Here is an 18989-nt window from a genome sequence, read left to right as displayed (position 1 = left end):
CCAGTTTGGGGACGCGAAGGCGGGAGGAAGAGCTGGGAGCACTAGCCATGTTGGGGTGTTTTCTGCGAGCAAGCTATGAAGACTACTCCTTTGGGGCGAGATGGTGTGGATTAGATCTGAAGATCCCCGTCTCTTTAATAGACAATTTTCTTATCTAGTCAGGGTGGTAAATGCAAAAATGCCCCGACCTCTCGTATTCGCTCAACATGTGGAAGCTGAAATCATGAAAGTGCAGAAGCCAAGGAGCGCGTCATTGAATGAAGGGCCGGACACTGCTATTTAAGTCAGGTACTTTGAAGTATTCGGAGAAGGAACCCGCCTTGCAATGCCGAAGACAATCTGCACGCCGGACTCATCGTCATTGAAGCCTGGTTCGGGGGCTACTGAGGGAGTCCTGGATTATGGGGTCCTCGGACAGCCAGACTATGCACCATAGCCGGACTGTTGGGCTATGAAGACACAAGATTGAAGACTTCGTCCCGTGTATGGATGGAACTCTCCTTTGCGTGGAAGGCAAGCTTGGCGATGCGGATGTGAAGATTCATTTCTCTGTAACCGACTTTGTGTAACCCTAGCTCCCTCCGGTGTCTATATAAACCGGAGGGTTTAGTCCGTAGGACATCAATCATAATCTCATAGGCTAGACTTCCAGGGTTTAGCTATTATGATCTCGTGGTAGATAAACTCTTGTAATACTCACATTCATCAAGATCAATCAAGCAGGAACTAGGGTATTATCTCCATAGAGAGGGCCCGAACCTGGGTAAACATCGTGTCCCCCCGCCTCCTATTACCATTAACCTTAGACGCACAGTTCGGGACCCCCTACCCGAGATCCGCCGGTTTTGACACCGACAGCGGTGCTTTCATTGAGAGTTCCACTATTGAGCAATTGATAGAAAAGAGCAAAGTTAAGATGATATCTAAGGCAATGATCTTGAATATAGGCATCACGTTCGTGAAAAGTAGACCGACTCCTGCCTGCATCTACTACTATTACTCCACACATCGACCATTATCCAGCATGCATCTAGTCTACTAAGTTAACAAAAATGGATTAACGCCTTTAGCAAGATGACATGATGTAGAGGGATAGATCCAATCAATATGAAAAAACCCCACCTTTTTATCCTTTGTGGAAACAATACAAATACATGTCATGTCCCCTTCTATCACTGGGTATGAGCACCGCAAGATTGAACCCACCACAAAGCACCTTACCCATTGCAAGAAAAATCAATCTAGTTGGCCAAACCAAATCAATAGATCGGAGAGAAATATAAATCTATCTTAATCATGCATAAAAGAGTTCAGAGAAGACTCAAATAATATTCATAGATAATCTGATCATAAATCCACAATTCATCGGATCTCAACAAGGAAATACTTGCACCCAACGCGAAAAAGCGGTTGTCAATCCCTTCATAGTTACGTGCCAGGATGAGATCTGATAGAGATAGGTATACAAAATAAGTAAAAGTTAAAAATAAAGTAAAGGTAAAATAAATTGTAGCAAGGTATTTTTTTGTTTTTGATTTTATAGATCTGAAAATAATATGATAAAAATAGACCCAAGGGCCATAGTTTTCACTAGAGGCTTCTCTCTTGAAAGAAAGCATACGGTGGATAAACAAGGAAATACTTGCACCCAACGTGAAAAAGGGGTTTTCAATCCCTTCACAGTTACTTGCAAGGATGAGATCTGATAGTGATAGGTATACAAAATAAGTAAAAGTGCAAAATAAAGTAAAGGTAAATAAATTGTAGCAAGGTATTTTTTGTGTTTTTGATTTTATAGATCTGAAAAATTATATGATTAAAATAGAACCGAGGGCCATAGTTTTCACTAGAGGCTTCTCTCTTGAAAGAAATCATACAGTGGGTAAACAAATTACTATTGAGCAATTGATAGAAAAGTGCAAAGTTATGATGATATCTAAGGTGATGATCATGAATATAGGCATCACGTCCGTGACAAGTAGACCGACTCCTGGCTACATCTACTACTATTACTCCACACATCGACCGCTATCAAGCATGCATCTAGTGTATTAGGTTAACAAGAACGAAGTAACGCCTTAAGCAAGAAGACATGATGTAGAGGGATAGGTCCAATCAATATGAATAAACCCCACCTTTTTATCCTTAGTGGCAACAATACAAATACATGTCATGTCCCCTTCTATCACTGGTTATGAGCACCGCAAGATTGAACCCACTTCAAAGCACCTCTCACTACCAAAAAAATACACTTCCGTGATGATACGTGTTTGTCACAGTAGGTCACGTTTTCTGTCATGCATGTACATCCATGATGATTTTATGACAGAATTAAGATAGTCATACCTGTGCTGTTGTAGAAGTGTTCCATGACATTACCAAAATTATCATCACGGAAGTGTCCACTTCCATGTCGATAAATCGCATGTCACAGAAGATTTCGTGAAGGGTGACTGACACGTGGCATCCACAATAACGGAACGCCGTTAAGATATCAGGTCCGGTTTTGGATCCGATAACCCGTTAACACTCGGCACCAATGGGAAATTTCCACGTGTAAAATTCTGATTGGTCGGAGGGAACACCTGTCAGCTGGTCAGTGGGCCAGATGTCACCCGTCCATTGGAGGAGACATGCCTATGATACGTCGACACGTGGCTGGGCCCACCAGAGGCCCATATATGTTAAAAAGGCCAGCCCAGTCAAAGGACCGTAGTACTTACTCAGGTACTAGTGGGCCAGCCCAATAACCACCTGCTTAATAAAGGCCCATTTACGGCCCGAAGCCAGATCTGGCCCGTTAATTGTTCACCGAATATTTGGGCCCATTTATGGCCCGAAGCCTGATCTGGCTCATTAATTGTTCGCCTAATATTCGGGACCAATTACAGCCCAGTGACTTTTGGCATGTTAGAGGCCCGATGTACACATGGACCCATTTCAGCCCGGTGTGACTTTCGGCCTGGGAATGGCCCGTGCTGCCCATGGGCCAAATATGGTCCGACGGGACATCGGGCCCTCTAACGGCCCGTGATAAAGGTGGCAATAGTTAATCCCACCGTGACTTTGGGCCTGTTAAAGGCCTGTGCATAATTCGTCATGTTGATGCCTGTACTCAGCTTTCGGCCTCTTAAAGGCCCATGATATCAGTGGGCCAACTAAGGCCCGAGATATATTTCGGGCTGGTAACGGCCCGTGATATAAGTGGGCTCAAAAAGGCCCGGACTACATTTCAGCCTGCTAAAGGCTTGTCGACGACTAGTGGAAATTTAGGCCCAACATGCATTTCGGCCTACTAAAGGCCCATGGTTTCATCTGGGCCATAACAGGCAAGTATAATATTCAGCCTGTTAATGGCCCAACACTACCTAGGCCAAACTAAGTGCTGGGTCCACAAAAGGCCCAACTAAAATATAGGCCAGTGTAAGTTGTGGGCCTGGCGCAAAGTGTGAAGGCCCCAATCATTCGGGCCCAAGAAAGATGCAGGCTGGCCCAATTGTGGCCCGCTAAAAACCAGGCCCGTTAGAGGCAAATGTTTCAGCCCAGTCGACTACATCTGATTTTTTTTCAGATAGCGAATAATGGCAGTAACTAGTAGGAATTAATAACAAATCTACTCTATACAATAAAGAAATTATGGCATAGTAACTAAGAATAAACCTACACTATACAATAAAGGATTTATGGTATATTACATCCATTGGGCATCAAAGTTTGCCACCAGTGATCATAAAGCGCAACGAAGAAGTAGATTACAAAAACTGGGCACCATTGCAATGTAACAAAATAATACTGAACCGAGACCATTTCCAAGACAGTTCAAGAAAGGTTAGCCTTGCGGGGGAACTGCTGCACAAGCTGCTGAGCAAAGCTGTGAGACCAGCCTAGCATGTCGGTCATAGCTTCCAGGTGTAGCTGTTTAGCGATGAGGTTCTCATTGGTGTTCTCCACAATATTTCTTAGATATAGGACTTCAAGTCGAAGTTGAGTTGGAAAATGCCTTTCTGCTAGAACTTGGGACTGAAGAACTCGAACTGATTCAGACAACAAATTCTGTGAGCTTGTTTGGCTGCTAGTCTCAAGTAACTTGAACACTCCATCAAGACAAGACTTTGGGGTTGTCTCGGTATCTTCAAGATGTTTTGCCTTCTTTGAGGCAATATATGTTGGGTTTGTCTCACAGCCTTCAGCATACTTGTGCATGCCATCAGGCATATCACCCTAAAACAAAGCTGAGAGATGACAGGTTTTGCACATGTATAAACAAAGATGATAACTGTGCTATCAATTCCGTCCAGTTTCAAATTAGCAAATAAAGAGTAAGTTGATACGTCTCCAATAATTTTTGATTGTTCCATGCTATTATATTACCCATTTTGGATGTTTATGGGCTTTACTTCACACTTTTATATCATTTTTGGGACTAACCTACTAACTAGAGGCCCAACCCAAATTGTTGTTTTTTTTGCCTATTTCAGTGTTTCGAAGAAAAGGAATATCAAACGGAGTCCAAACGAAATGAAACCTTCGGGAGTGATCTTTTTGGAACAAACGCAATCCAGGAGACTTGGAGTGGACGTCAAGAATCAGCCGAGGCGGCGACGAGGCAGGAGGGCGCGCCCTAGGGGGGTGGGTGCGCCCCCACCCTCGTGGGCCCCTCGTGGCTCCCTTGACCTACCTCCTTCTCCTATATATAGACCTCCATACCTTGAAAATATCCAGGAGCACCATGAAAACTATTTCCACCACCGCAACCTTCTATATCCGCGAGATCCCATCTTGGAGCCTTCGTCGGCGCTCCACTGGAGGGGGAATCGACCATGGAGGGCCTCTACATCATCTCCAAGGCCCCTCAGATGAGTTGTGAGTAGTTTACCACAGACCTTCAGGTCCATAGTTATTAGCTAGATGGCTTCTTCTCTCTCTTTGAATCTCAATACAAAGTTCTCCTCGATCTTCTTGGAGATCTATTCGATGTAACTCTTTTTGCAGTGTGTTTATCGAGATCTGATGAATTGTGGGTTTATGATCATGTTTATCTATGAGAAATATTTCAATATCCTCTGAATTCTTTTATGTATGATTGGTTATCTTTGCAAGCCTCTCCGAATTATCAGTTTGGTTTGGCCTACTAGATTGATCTTTCTTACAATGGGAGAAGTGCTTAGCTTTGGTTCAATCTTGTGGTGTCCTTTCCGAGTGACAGTAGGGGCAGCAAGGCATGTATTGTATTGTTGCCATCGAGGATAAAAAGATGGGGTTTATATCATATTGCATGAGTTTATCCCTCTACATCATGTCATCTTTCTTAACGCGTTACTCTGTTCTTCATGAACTTAATACTCTAGATGCAGGCAGGAGTCGGTCGATGTGTGGAGTAATAGTAGTAGATGCAGAATCGTTTCGGTCTACTTGTTACGGATGTGATGCCTATATACATGATCATGCCTAGATGTTCTCATAACTATGCACTTTTCTATCAATTGCTCGACAGTAATTTGTTCACCCACCGTAATACTTATGCTATCTTGAGAGAAGCCACTATTGAAACATATGGCCCCCAGGTCTATCTTTTATCATATAAGTTTCCCATCTACTTTTATTTGCATCTTTAATTTTCCATGTATATCATAAAAATTCCAAAATATTTATCTTATCTTATTATCTCTATCAGATCTCACTTTTGCAAGTTACAGTGAAGGGATTGACAACCCCTTTATCGCGTTGGTTGCGAGGCTCTTGTTTGTTTGTGTAGGTACGAGGGACTTCTGTGGAGCCTCCTACTGGATTGATACCTTGGTTCTCAAAAACTGAGGAAACTACTTACGCTACTTTGCTGCATCACCCTTTCCTCTTCAAGGGAAAACCAACACAGTGCTCAAGAGGTAGCAAGAAGGATTTCTGGCGCCATTGCTGGGGAGTGGGGAGGTCCTCCCTCAGGTCAAGACATACCAAGTACCCATCACAAACTCATCTCCCTCGCATTACATTATTTGCCATTTGCCTCTTGTTTTCCTTTCCCCCACTTCACCCTTTGCCTTTTCTTCGCCTTCTTCCTGTATGTATTTTTGTTTGTGTTTCCACGTGCCTTCTATTTGCTTGCATCTTTGCTTGCTAAAAATCTATTGATATGGATCCACTTAAAGTGTTCTACTTGGATCATCTTCGATCATTATGAGCTCGTGCTGAAACCCCAACTAGCCTAGTTGATGGGAAATCTTTAGATGAGCATGCTCATTTTGTGCGTCACAGTTTGTATAAAAAAGGGAGACTCTTATGGGATCAAATAAATAGATTGATGTGTTATGCTTGGAATCTTTGTGAAATTAATGATTTTACTTGTTGCTCTAAGAACCCTAAAAAACACCTTCCCTACCTATGTGAGTTTAATGCAAAGGAAATCCTATCTTCTTATGCAAGGGGTGTTTATAGTTACTATGATATCGAATAAATTGAATAATTTGTTGCTTTAAGGGTGCTTATGAAGTTGCTTCTTTGATTGAAAAGTATGATATTACTCTCTACGAATCTGAAAATTTTGCCATACTTAAATATTGCTATGAAAACTATGCTCATAATGTCTATGTCAAAGAATGTATTGAGAGAATGACTATTGCTTTGGAGGAAAATAATGATATGCATGAATCTATAGATCATGATTCCGATGATTTGATTGAAATATCTCTTGATGAACATGATGCTTGCTATTCTTGTGGCCATGATGCCAATATTTATGAAGATGAATTTGCTATAGGTCCTTATGTTAAACATGAGATCGTTGCTATTGCACCCATACTTGGTAGTTCCTTCGATGAAAACCATGATTGCAATGATGTAATTATAAATTCTGTTGATGTCAATTGTGCTAATAATATGCAAAACCCTAAGCTTGGGGATGCTAGTTTTGCTATGTCTACTACTTGTTGCAATGATCATGATTGGGGTGATTCTTCTTATGATCTTGAAAATATATTTAAGCCCCATGATGAATATGAGATTGATAATAATGTTTGCAATAATATTGAAAGTGGGTTTGGAAGAGTGTCAACTTTAGATCCCACATATTTGGACAATGTTCAATCTTATGAATTTTTTGATAAAAGTGGGTTTGGAGAGGTCATAACTTTAGTTAATGTTAATCCCACTATTTTGGAAGTGTGTCAACTTCGCATGCATGTGGATCGTGTTGAAAATATTTTATGTGATACCTATTTCGTTGGATTTTCTTATGATCCCACATGAAATTATTATGAGAGTTGAAAATATGGTTCTAGAAATTTTCATGTTACTAAATTACCTCTCGTTATGTTGAGATTGTTATTGTTTCTTTCCGCTTCCTTGCATATGCTAGTTTTTGCTTGCCTTGCAAATTTGTTTGCTTATAATATGCATATGCATAGGAAGTATGTTAGACTTAGATGTGTTTGTCACGTGTTTTATGATGCTCTCTTGGTGTTTCAATTACTATATTTTATGTGAGCGTCATTGAAATCTCAATGCCTAGCTAGGGGCGTTAAACGATAGCGCTTGTTGGGAGGCAACCCATTTTTATTTTTATTCTTTGCTTTTTGTTCCTATTTAGTAATAAATAATTCATCCAGCCCCTATTTAGATGTGGTTTTATGTTTTAATTAGTGTTTGTGCCAAGTAGAACCTATAGGATCATCTTGGGTGATAGTTAATTTGATTCCGCTGAAAAATAGAAACTTTTGCGCGCATGAGAATAATTTTAATAAATCACAGAAACGTGATTTTTAGTTTATTCGTTTTGCATTAGATCAATAGAAAAATTACCTAGGACTTCCTATTTTGGTAGGATTTTTAGAGTTCCAGAAGTATTCGAAAGTTACAGATTGCTACAGACTGTTCTGTTTTTGACAGATTCTGTTTTTCGTTTGTTGTTTGCTTATTTTGATGCATCTATGGCTAGTATCGGTGCGTATGAACCATAGAGAAGTTGGAATACAGTAGTTTTAACACCAATATAAATAAATAATGAGTTCATTACAATACCTTATGTGGTGGTTTTTCTTTCTTGCACTAACGGAGCTCATGAGATTTCCTGTTGAGTTTTGTGTTGTGAAGTTTTCAAGTTTTGGGTAAAGATTTGATGCACTATTGAATAAGGAGTGGCAAGAGCCTAAGCTTTGGGATGCCCATGGCACCCCAAGATAATCCAAGGACAACCAAAAGCCTAAGCTTGGGATGCCCCGGAAGGCATCCCCTCTTTCATCTTCGTCTATCGGTAACTTTACTTGGAGCTATATTTTTATTCGCCACATGATATGTGTTTTTCTTGGAGCGTCTTGTATGATATGAGTCTTTGCTTTTTAGTTTACCAAAATCATCCTTTATGTACACACCTTTTGAGAGAGACACACATGATTTGAAATTTATTAGAATACTCTATGTGTTTCACTTATATCTTTTGAGCTAGATAGTTTCTCTCTATGTGCTTCACTTATACTTTTTAGAGCATGGCGGTGGCTTTATTTTGTAGAAATTGTTGATCTCTCATGCTTCACTTATATTATTTTGAGAGTCTTTTAGAACAACATGGTTCTATGGTTATAAAATTGCTCCTAGAATGATGGGCATCCAAGTTGGGTATAATAAAAACTATCATAGGAAGTGAATTGGATGCTATGATCAATTTGATACTTGATAATCGTTTTGAGACATAAAGGTGGTAATATTAGAGTCATGATAGTTGGGTAATTGCAAATTTAAAGAATACTTGTGTTTAAGTTGGCAAATCCCGTAGCATGCACGTATGGTAAAATTTGTGTAACAAATTTGTTGCATTTGGTGCTCTTTTGATTGTCTTCCCTTGTGTGGAGGTCGGGGGCGCACGATGGTTAACTCCTACCAACCTCCCCCCTTGGAGAATGAGTAGTAGTAATTTGCTTCGAGGTCTAATAAAACTTTGCAATAAGTATATGAGTTCTTTATGACTAATGTGAGTCCATGGATTATACGCACTCTTACCTTTCCATCGTTGCTAGCCTCTTCTGTACTGTGCATTGCCCTTTCTCACCGTGAGAGTTGGTGCAAACATCGCCGGTGCATCCAAACTCCATGATACGATATGCTATATAACACAAAAACCTCCTTATATCTTCCTCAAAACAACCACCATACCTACCTATTATGGCATTTCCATAGCAATTCTAAGATATATTGCCATGCAACTTTCCACCGTTCCGTTTATCATGACACGCATCATCATTGTCATATTGCCTTGCATGATCATGTAGTTGACATCGTATTTGTGGAAAAGCCACTTTGCATAATTTTTCATACATGTCACTCTTGATTCATTGCCCATCCCGGTACACCACTGAAGGCATTCATATAGAGTCATATCATGTTCTAGTTTCGAGTTGTAATTCATGAGTTGTAAATAAATAGAAGTGTGATGATCATCATTATTAGAGCATTGTCCCTTACAAAAAAAGGCCAATAAAAAAGGTAAAAAAGAAAGGCCAAATTAAAAGAAGGCCCCAAAAAAAGGGGGACAATGTTACTATCCTTTTCCACACTTGTGCTTCAAAGTAGCACCATGTTCTTCATATAGAGAGTCTCTCATGTTGTCACTTTCATATACTAGTGCGATTTTTTCATTATAGAACTTGGCTTGTATATTCCAACGATGGGCTTCCTCAAAATTCCCTAGGTCTTCGTGAGCAAGCAAGTTGGATGCACACCCACTTAGTTTCTTTTGCTGAGCTTTCATACATTTATAGCTCTAGTGCATCCGTTGCATGGCAATCCCTACTCTTCATGTTGACATCAATTGATGGGCATCTCCATAGCCCGTTGATTAGCCTCATCACTGTGAGACTTTCTCCTTTTTTGTCTTCTCCACACAACCTCCATTATCATATTCTATTCCACCCATAGCACTATATCCATGGCTCACGCTCATATATTGCGTGAGAGTTGAAAAAAAGCTGAAGGGCGTTAAAAAGTATGACCCAATTGCATGGCTGGAACCGGGGTTGTGCTTGATGGGAGTATTTTGTGTGATGAAAACGAAACATAGCCTAACTATATGATTTTGTAGGGATGAACTCTCTTTAGCCATGTTATTTTGAGAAGACATGATTGCTTAGTTAGTATGCTTGAAGTATCACTATTTCTTGTGACAATATGACCTTTTATTTTGAATCACTTGGATCTGAACATTCATGCCACAATAAAGAAAGTTACATTGAGAAATATGCTATGTAGCATTCCACATCAGAAATTCTGTTTTTATCATTTACCTACTCGAGGACGAGCAGGAATTAAGCTTTGGGATGCTTGATACGTCTCCAACATATCTATAATTTTGATTGTTCCATGCTATTATATTACCTGTTTTGGATGTTTATGGGCTTTACTTTACACTTTTATATCATTTTCGGGACTAACCTACTACTGGAGGCCCAGCTCGAATTTTTTTTTGCCTATTTCAGTGTTTCGAAGAAAAGGAATATCAAACGGAGTCCAAACGGAATGAAACCTTCGGGAGCAATCTTTTTGGAACAAACGCAATCCAGGAGACTTGGAGTGGACGTCAAGAAGCAGCCAAGGCGGCCACGAGGCAGGAGGGCGTGCCCTAGGTTGGTGGGCGGGCCACCCACCCTCGTGGGCCCCTCGTGGCTCCCCTGACCTACCTCCTTCGCCTATATATACCTCCATACCCTGAAAACATCCAGGAGCACCACGAAAAACTACTTCCACCACCGCAACCTTCTGTATCCGCGAGATCCCATCTTGGAGCCTTCGTCGGCGCTCCGCTGGAGGGGGAATCGACCATGGAGGGCCACTACATCGTCTCCATGGCCTCTCCGATGAGTTGTGAGTAGTTTACCACTGACCTTCGGGTCCATAGTTATTAGCTAGATGGCTTCTTCTCTCTCTTTGAATTTCAATACAAAGTTCTCCTCGATCTTCTTGGAGATCTATTCGATGTAGCTCTTTTTGCATTGTGTTTGTCGAGATTCTATCAATTGTGGGATTATGATCAAGTTTATCTATGAGAAATATTTGAATCTCCTCTGAATTCTTTTATGTGTGACTGGTTATCTTTGCAAGTCTCTTCAAATTATCAGTTTGGTTTGGCCTACTGATAACCCACAAGTATATGGGATCACAACAGTTTTTGAGGGTGGAGTATTCAACCCAAATTTATTGATTCGACACAAGGGGAGCCAAAGAATATTCACAAGTATTAGCAGTTGAGTTGTCAATTCAACCACACCTGGATAACTTAGTATCTGCAGCAAAGTATTTAGTAGCAAAGTAGTATGATAGCAAAGGTAACAGTGATAAAAGTAATGGTAGCAATTTTGTAGTAATTGTAACAGTAGCAATGGAAAAGTAAATAAGCAAAGCACAATATGTGCAAAGCTCGTAGGCATTGGATCAGTGATGGATCATATGTGCTTATGGAAAAGAACTTGCATGACATCTTTTGTCCTACCCTCCGTGGCAGCGGGGTCCTAGTGGAAATTAAGGGATATTAAGGCCTCCTTTTAATAGAGTACCGGACCAAAGCATTAACACATAGTGAATACATGAACTCCTCAAACTACGGTCATCACTGAGAAGTATCCCGATTATTGTCACTTTGGGGTTGTCGGATCATAACACATAATAGGTGACTATAGACTTGCAAGATAGGATCAAGAACTCACATATATTCATGAAAACATAATAGGTTCAGATCTGAAATCATGGCACTTGGGCCCTAGTAACAAGCATTAAGCCTAGTGAAGTCATAGCAACATCAATCAAACAAAACTAACTTTATTACATGGTAAATCTCATCCAACCCATCACCGTCCAGCAAGCCTACAATGGAATTACTCACGCACGCGGTGAGCATCATGAAATTGGTGATGGAGCATGGTTGATGATGACGACGGCGATGAATCCCCCTCTCCGGAGCCCCGAACGGACTCCAAATCAGCCCTCCCGAGAGAGATTAGGGCTTGGCGGCGGCTCTGTATCGTAAAACGCGATGAAACTTTCTCCCTCTGATTTTTTCTCCACGAAAGCAAATATATAGAGTTGGAGTTGAGGTCGATGGAGCACCAGGGGCCCACGAGGCAGGGGGCGCGCCTAGGGGGAGGGGGCGCGCCCCCACCCTCGTGGACAGGGTGTGGGCCCACTAGCCTTGATTCTTTCGCTAGTATTTTTTATATTTTCCAAAATTTATTTCCATGGATTTTTAGGTCATTCCGAGAATTTTGTTTTCTGCACGAAAATAACACCATGGCAGTTCTGCTGAAAACAACGTCAGTCCGGATTAGTTTCATTCAAATCATGCAAGTTAGAGTCCAAAACAAGGGCAAAGTGTTTGGAAAAATAGATACGTTGGAGACGTATCAACTCCCCCAAGCTTAAACCTTTGTTTGTCCTCAAGCAATTCAGTTGATAAACTAAAAGTGATAAAGAAAACTTTTACAAACTTTGTTTGCTCTTGTTGTTGCAAATATGTAAAACCAGCATTCAAGATCTCAGCAAAGATTATGAACTAACCACATTCACAGTAACACTTAGGTCTCATGTTTACTCATATCAATGGCATAATCAACTAGCGAGCAATAATAATGAATCTTGGATGACAATACTTTCTCAAAAAAAAAATAATATGATATAACAAGATGGTATCTCGCTAGCCCTTTCTGAGACCGCAAAACATAAATGCAGAGCACCTTTAAAGATCAAGGACTAACTAAACATTTTAATTCATGGTAAAAGAGATCCAGTCAAATCATACCCAATATAAACTAATAGTAGTGCATGCAAATGACAGAGGTGCTCTCCAGTGGGTGCTTTTTAATAAGAGGGTGATGACTCAACATAAAAGTAAATAGATAGGCCCTTCGCAGAAGGAAGCAGGGATTTGTAGAGGTGCCAGAGCTCGGTTTTAAAATAGAGATGAATAACATTTTGAGCGGTATATTTTCACTGTCAACGCAACAACTATGAGATCTCGTTATCTTCCATGCTACATACATTATAGGTGGTTCCCAAACAAAATGGTAAAGTTTATACCCCCCCCCCAACCACCAAGAAGCATCAATCCATGGCTTGCTCGAAACAACGAGTGCCTCCAATTAGCAACAACCCTGGGGAGTTTTGTTTAATTATTTTGATTTTCTTTTGATCTTTTTGATCATGGGACTGGGCATCTCGATTACCAGCCATTTTCTCGTGAATGAGGAGCGTAGTCCACTCCCCTTGAGAATAACCCACCTAGCATGGAAGATACAGACATCCCTAGTTGATACATGAGCTGCTCGAGCATAGAAAATAGAATTTCATTTGAAGGTTTGGAGTTTGGCACATAAAATTTACTTGGAACAGCAGGTAAATATCGCATATAGGAAGGTATGGTGGACTCATATGGAATAACTTTGGGGTTTATGGAGTTTGGATGCACAAGCAGTATTCCCGCTTAGTACAGGTGAAGGCTAGCAAGAGACTGGGAAGCGACCAACTGAGAGAGCGACAACAATCATGAAGATGCATTAAAATTAATCAACACTCAGTGCAAGCATGAGTAGGATATAATCCACCATGAACATAAATATCGTGAAGGCTATGTTGATTTTGTTTCAACTACATGCGTGAACATGTGCCAAGTCAAGTCACTTGAATCATTCAAAGGAGGATACCACCCTATCATACCACATCACAACCATTTTAATAGCATGTTGGCACGCAAGGTAAACCATTATAAACTCCTAGCTAATTAAGCATGGCATAAACAACTATAATCTCTAATTGTCATTGCAAACATGTTTATTCATAATAGGCTAAATCAGGAACGATGAACTCATTGGATTTACAAAAACAAAAGAGGTCGAGTTCATACCAGCTTCTCTCATCTCAATCAGTCCATCATATATCGTCATTATCGCCTTTCACTTGGACGACCGAACGGCGTGTATAATAATAATAGTGCACGTGCATTGGATTAAGCTAGAATCTGCGAGCATTCAATTCAAGAGAGAAGATAAAGTAATATGGGCTCTAATTTAAATAAACATTCATGCATACAAGAGCCACTAAGCATTTTCATTATGGTCTTCTCCTCTCGACCCCCAAAGGAAAGAAAAGAAATAAAACTATTTACACGAGAAAGCTCCCAACAAGCAAAAGAAGAACGAGAAATCTTTTTGGGTTTTGTTTTAGTTACTACTACAGAATGGAAAAGAAACTAACTAATTTTTTTTGTTTTTCTTAAGGTTTTATCAAACACACAAGAAGAAAGCTAGAAAAAGAAATTAAACTAGCATGGATAGTACAATGAAAGAGTATGAGCACCGACAACTAGAATAGTGTGTGAACATGAATGTAATGTCAGTGAGAAATACATACTCCCCCAAGCTTAGGCTTTTGGCCTGAGTTGGTCTATTGCCAAGGGTAGCCTGGCTGATATCTGAAGTTGTAACTGGGGTCGTACTGAGATGCAGCAACCATTGCCTCCTGAACTGCGGCATGGTGGTGAGCTGCCTCCGCTCTCCTCTCGTGTTCGTTTGCCTCCTCTCGGGTGAAAACATATCTTCGTTTTGCCTGGTAATCAAAAAGGGAAGGAGCAGGGAGAGTAACATGGACAACACGACGTCTGTCAAAGATTAGTCGATATTGGAGGAACCGTTCATTCCTCACAAGAAAATGATGACTGGCCATAGCGTCATAATCTAAATAGGCGGGAGGCAACTCGATATCACCCTCACGTGGAGGTATAGCAAGATAATTAGCAACACGGGTCGCATAAATCCCTCCAAACAAATCCCTAGATAAGCCATTATTATGCAACCTACGTGAAACAATTGCCCCCAAGTTGTAATCTTTATTACCTAATACAACACTCTTGAGAACACAAAGATCCGGGACGCACATGTGACATGCTTCATCTTTACCATTAATGCATCTACCAATGAAGAGAGCAAAATAATGTATAGCAGGAAAATGAATGCTCCCTATGGTAGCTTGTGCTATGTCTGTAGATTCTCCCACAGTGATACTAGCAAGAAAGTCTTTATATTCAGATTTACAGGTTCATTAACATTGCCCCACTGCGGGAGTTTGCAAGCAGTAGTAAAATCTTCTAAGTCCATGCTATATGATTGATCATAAATACCAAACAGGACACTTTGAGAATTACACGAAGATGAAAATTTAAACCTTCTCATGAATGAATCAGTCAAATAGTAGTATCAAGGACACTTATCTTGCATGAAGTCCTCAAGATCGGCATTACACACATACGCGTCAAATTCATTCTTGATACCTGCATTGACCATAAACTCTTCTGACGGCCATTCACAAGGCCGCACATCAGCATCCCTTGGTGGTTCATCGTCTTGCTCACGCGTTGCGCCCCTGGGTCCTTCCTTTGTTGAAGAACAACCTTGATACATTTTCCTAGACATATTTCTTCCTCTGAAAAATTTCTGAAATTTTTAGTAACTTCAAAATAAAAGTGAATCAAACTAAACAAGATTGATATCAACTACTCCCACAAGTGCCTCGAGCCTATATCATGCATTTGAATTACTTGGGACCTCATAAATTTAACATGCAAGCTCAAGAACAGGGTCACCTAGGCAGCAAAAATTTGCAATGAATAAAGCAGTAGAACAAAAACTAATTGGACCATTGGAGGAGTCACATACCAAAGAACAATCTCCCAAAGCAGTTTTGTGAATGGGGCTTTGAGCAAGGAGATCGAAAATCGCAGTAAAATGAACTATAACTCGTGCTTGAGCTAGATGGGGAATTTTTTGGGAGGAATATGGAGCGCGTGCGTGCAGGAATAAGTGGAGGGGGGCCACCATGGGCCCACGAGGCAGGGGGCGCGCCCAGTAAGAGTGGGCGCGCCCTGGACCCTCGTGGCCAGGTGCTTGCCCCCCCTGCTGTGTTCTCAGTGCCTAAAATCTTCAAATATTGCATAAAAAATCATACTAAATTTGCAGGGCATTTGGAGAACTTCTATTTTTGAGATATTTTTTATTGGATGGATAAATCGAAAAACAGACAGATAATACTATTTTTGCTTTATTTATTCTAAATAACAGAAAGTAAAAAGAGGGTACAGAAGGTTGGGCCTTCTAGTTTCATCCATCTCATAATCATCAAAAGGAATCCACTAACAAGGTTGATCAAGTCTTGTTAACAAACTCATTCCGAATAGCATGGAACCGAAGAAATTTTGAATAACACTAGATTACCTCAACGGGGATATGAACATCCCCAATAATAAGAATATCATATTTTTTCTTGACAGTAGGAAGAGGAAATACAAAACCTTGAATAATAATAGTTGGAACTTTTTCAATAGAATTGATGCTATGAACTTGAGGTTGTTTCCTCGGAAAGTGTACCGTATGCTCATTACCATTAACATGAAAAGTGACATTGCCTTTCTTGCAATCAATTACAGCCCCTACAGTATTCAAGAAGGGTCTACCAAGGATAATCGACATACTATTGTCCTCGGGAATATCAAGAATAACAAAGTCCATTAAGATAGTGACTTTTGCAACCACAACAGTCACATCCTCACAAATACCGACATGTATGGCAGTTGATTTATCGGCCATTTGCAAAGATATTTCAGTAGGTATCAACTTATTCAATTCAAGTCTACGATATAAAGAGAGAGGCATAACACTAACACCGGCTCCAAGATCACATAAAGCAGTTTTTAAATAGTTTATTTTAATGGAGAAGGGTATAGTTGGTACCCCTGGATCTCCAAGTTTCTTAGGTACTCCACCCTTAAAAGTATAATTAGCAAGCATGGTGGAAATTTCAGCTTCCGGTATCTTTCTTTTATTTGTAATGATATCCTTCATATATTTAGCATAAGGATTTACTTTAAGCATATCAGTTAAGCGCATACGTAAGAAGATAGGTCTAATCATTTCAGCAAAGCGCTCAAGATCCTCATCATCCTTTTTCTTGGATGGCTTAGGAGGAAAAGGCATGTGTTTCTGAACCCATGGTTCTCTTTCTTTACCGTGCTTCCAAGCAACAAAATATCTCTTATCATAACATTGATTCTTTGATTGTGGGTTATCAAGATCAACAACAGGTTCAATCTCTACATCATTATTATTGCTAGCTTGAGCATCAATATGAACATTATCATTAACATTATCACTAGGTTCATGTTCATCACCAGATTGTGTTTCAGCATCAGAAATAGAAATATCATTGGGGTTCTCAAGTGTTCCTACAACAGGTTCACTAGAAGCATGCAAAGTCCTATCATTTTTCTTTTTCTTCTATTTAGAAGAACTAGGTTCCTCTAAATTATTTCTCTGAGAATCTTGCTCAATTATATTAGGGTGGCCTTCAGGATACAAAGGTTCCTGAGTCATTCTACAAGTTCTAGTAGCCACTCTAACAACAAAATCATGTTTATTATTTAATTCATCAAGTAAATCACTTTGAGCTTTAAGTACTTGCTCCGCTTGAGTGGTAACCATAGAAGCATATTTGCTAATGAGTTTAAGTTCACCTTTAACTCTAGCCGTATAATCACTCAAGCGTCCAATCATGTGAGCATTACTCTTTAATTCTCTACCAACATAAGCATTAAAACTTTCTTGTCTAGCCACAAAGTCATCAAATTCGTCTAAACATTGGCTAGGAAATTTAGTAGACGGGATTTGAACTTTATCATATCTATAGAGAGAATTTACCCTTACTACCTGTGTCGGGTTATCAAGACAATGTGCTTCTTCGACAGGCGGTATATTAAGACCATGTATTTCTTAAATAGTAGGTAAATTCTTAACATCTTCAGCTTTAATACCTTTTTCTTTCATAGATTTCTTTGCCTCTTGCATATCTTCAGGACTGAGAAATAGAACACCCCTCTTCTTCGGAGTGGGTTTAGGAATAGGCTCAGGAATTGGCTCAATTGGCTCAGGAAGAGTCCAATTATTTTCATTAGTCAACATATTATTCAATAACACTTCAACTTGGTCGACTGTTCTTTCCCTGAAAACACAACCAACACAACTATCCAAGTGGTCCTTGGAAGCATCGGTTAGTCCATTATAAAAGATATCAAGTATTTCATTTTTCTTAAGAGGATGATCAGGAAAAGCATTAAGTAATTGGAGAAGCCTCCCCAAGCTTGTGGGAGACTCTCTTCTTCAATTTGCACAAAATTATATATTTCCTGCAAGGCGGCTTGTTTCTTATGAGCAGGGAAATACTTAGCAGAGAAGTAATAAATTATATCCCGGGGACTACACACACAACCAGGATCAAGAGAATTAAACCAATTTTTAGCATCACCCTTTAATGAGAATGGAAATATCTTAAGGATATAATAATAGCGGGATTTCTCATCATTAGTGAACAGGGTGGCTATATCATTTAACTTAGTAAGATGTGCCACAACAGCTTCAGATTCATAGCCATAAAAAGGATCAGATTCAACCAAAGTAATTATCTCAGGATCGAAAGAGAATTCATAATCCTTATCTGTAACAAAGATAGGTGAAGTATCAAAAGCAGGGTCATATTTCATTCTAGCATTCAGAGATTGTTGCTTCCATTTAGCTAATAACTTCTTAAGATCATATCTGTCATTGCAAGCAAGAATAGCTCTAGCAGCTTCTTCATCTATAACATAACCCTCTGGAACAACAGGCAATTCATACTTAGGGGGAGAACCTTCGTCATCACTATCTTCAATAATTTCATCATCTATAATTTCATTGCCTCTAACCCTAGAAAGTTGTTCATCAAGATATTCACCTAATGGCACAGTAGTATCAAGCATAGAAGTAGTTTCATCATAAGTATCATGCATAACAGAAGTGGCATCATCAATAACATGTGACATATCAGAATTCATAGCAGTAGCAAGTTTAGGTGTCGCAGGCTTACTCAAAACAGAAGAAGAATCTAGTGTAGAGCTAGATGGTAGTTCCTTACCTCCCCTCGTAGTTGAGGGAAAAATC

Source organism: Triticum aestivum, chromosome 7B (genome assembly GCF_018294505.1).
Source record: "Triticum aestivum cultivar Chinese Spring chromosome 7B, IWGSC CS RefSeq v2.1, whole genome shotgun sequence".
NCBI classification, from domain to species: Eukaryota; Viridiplantae; Streptophyta; class Magnoliopsida; order Poales; family Poaceae; genus Triticum; species Triticum aestivum.
The sequence above is the reverse complement of the archived record's forward strand: the minus strand, read 5'-3'. Positions refer to the sequence as shown.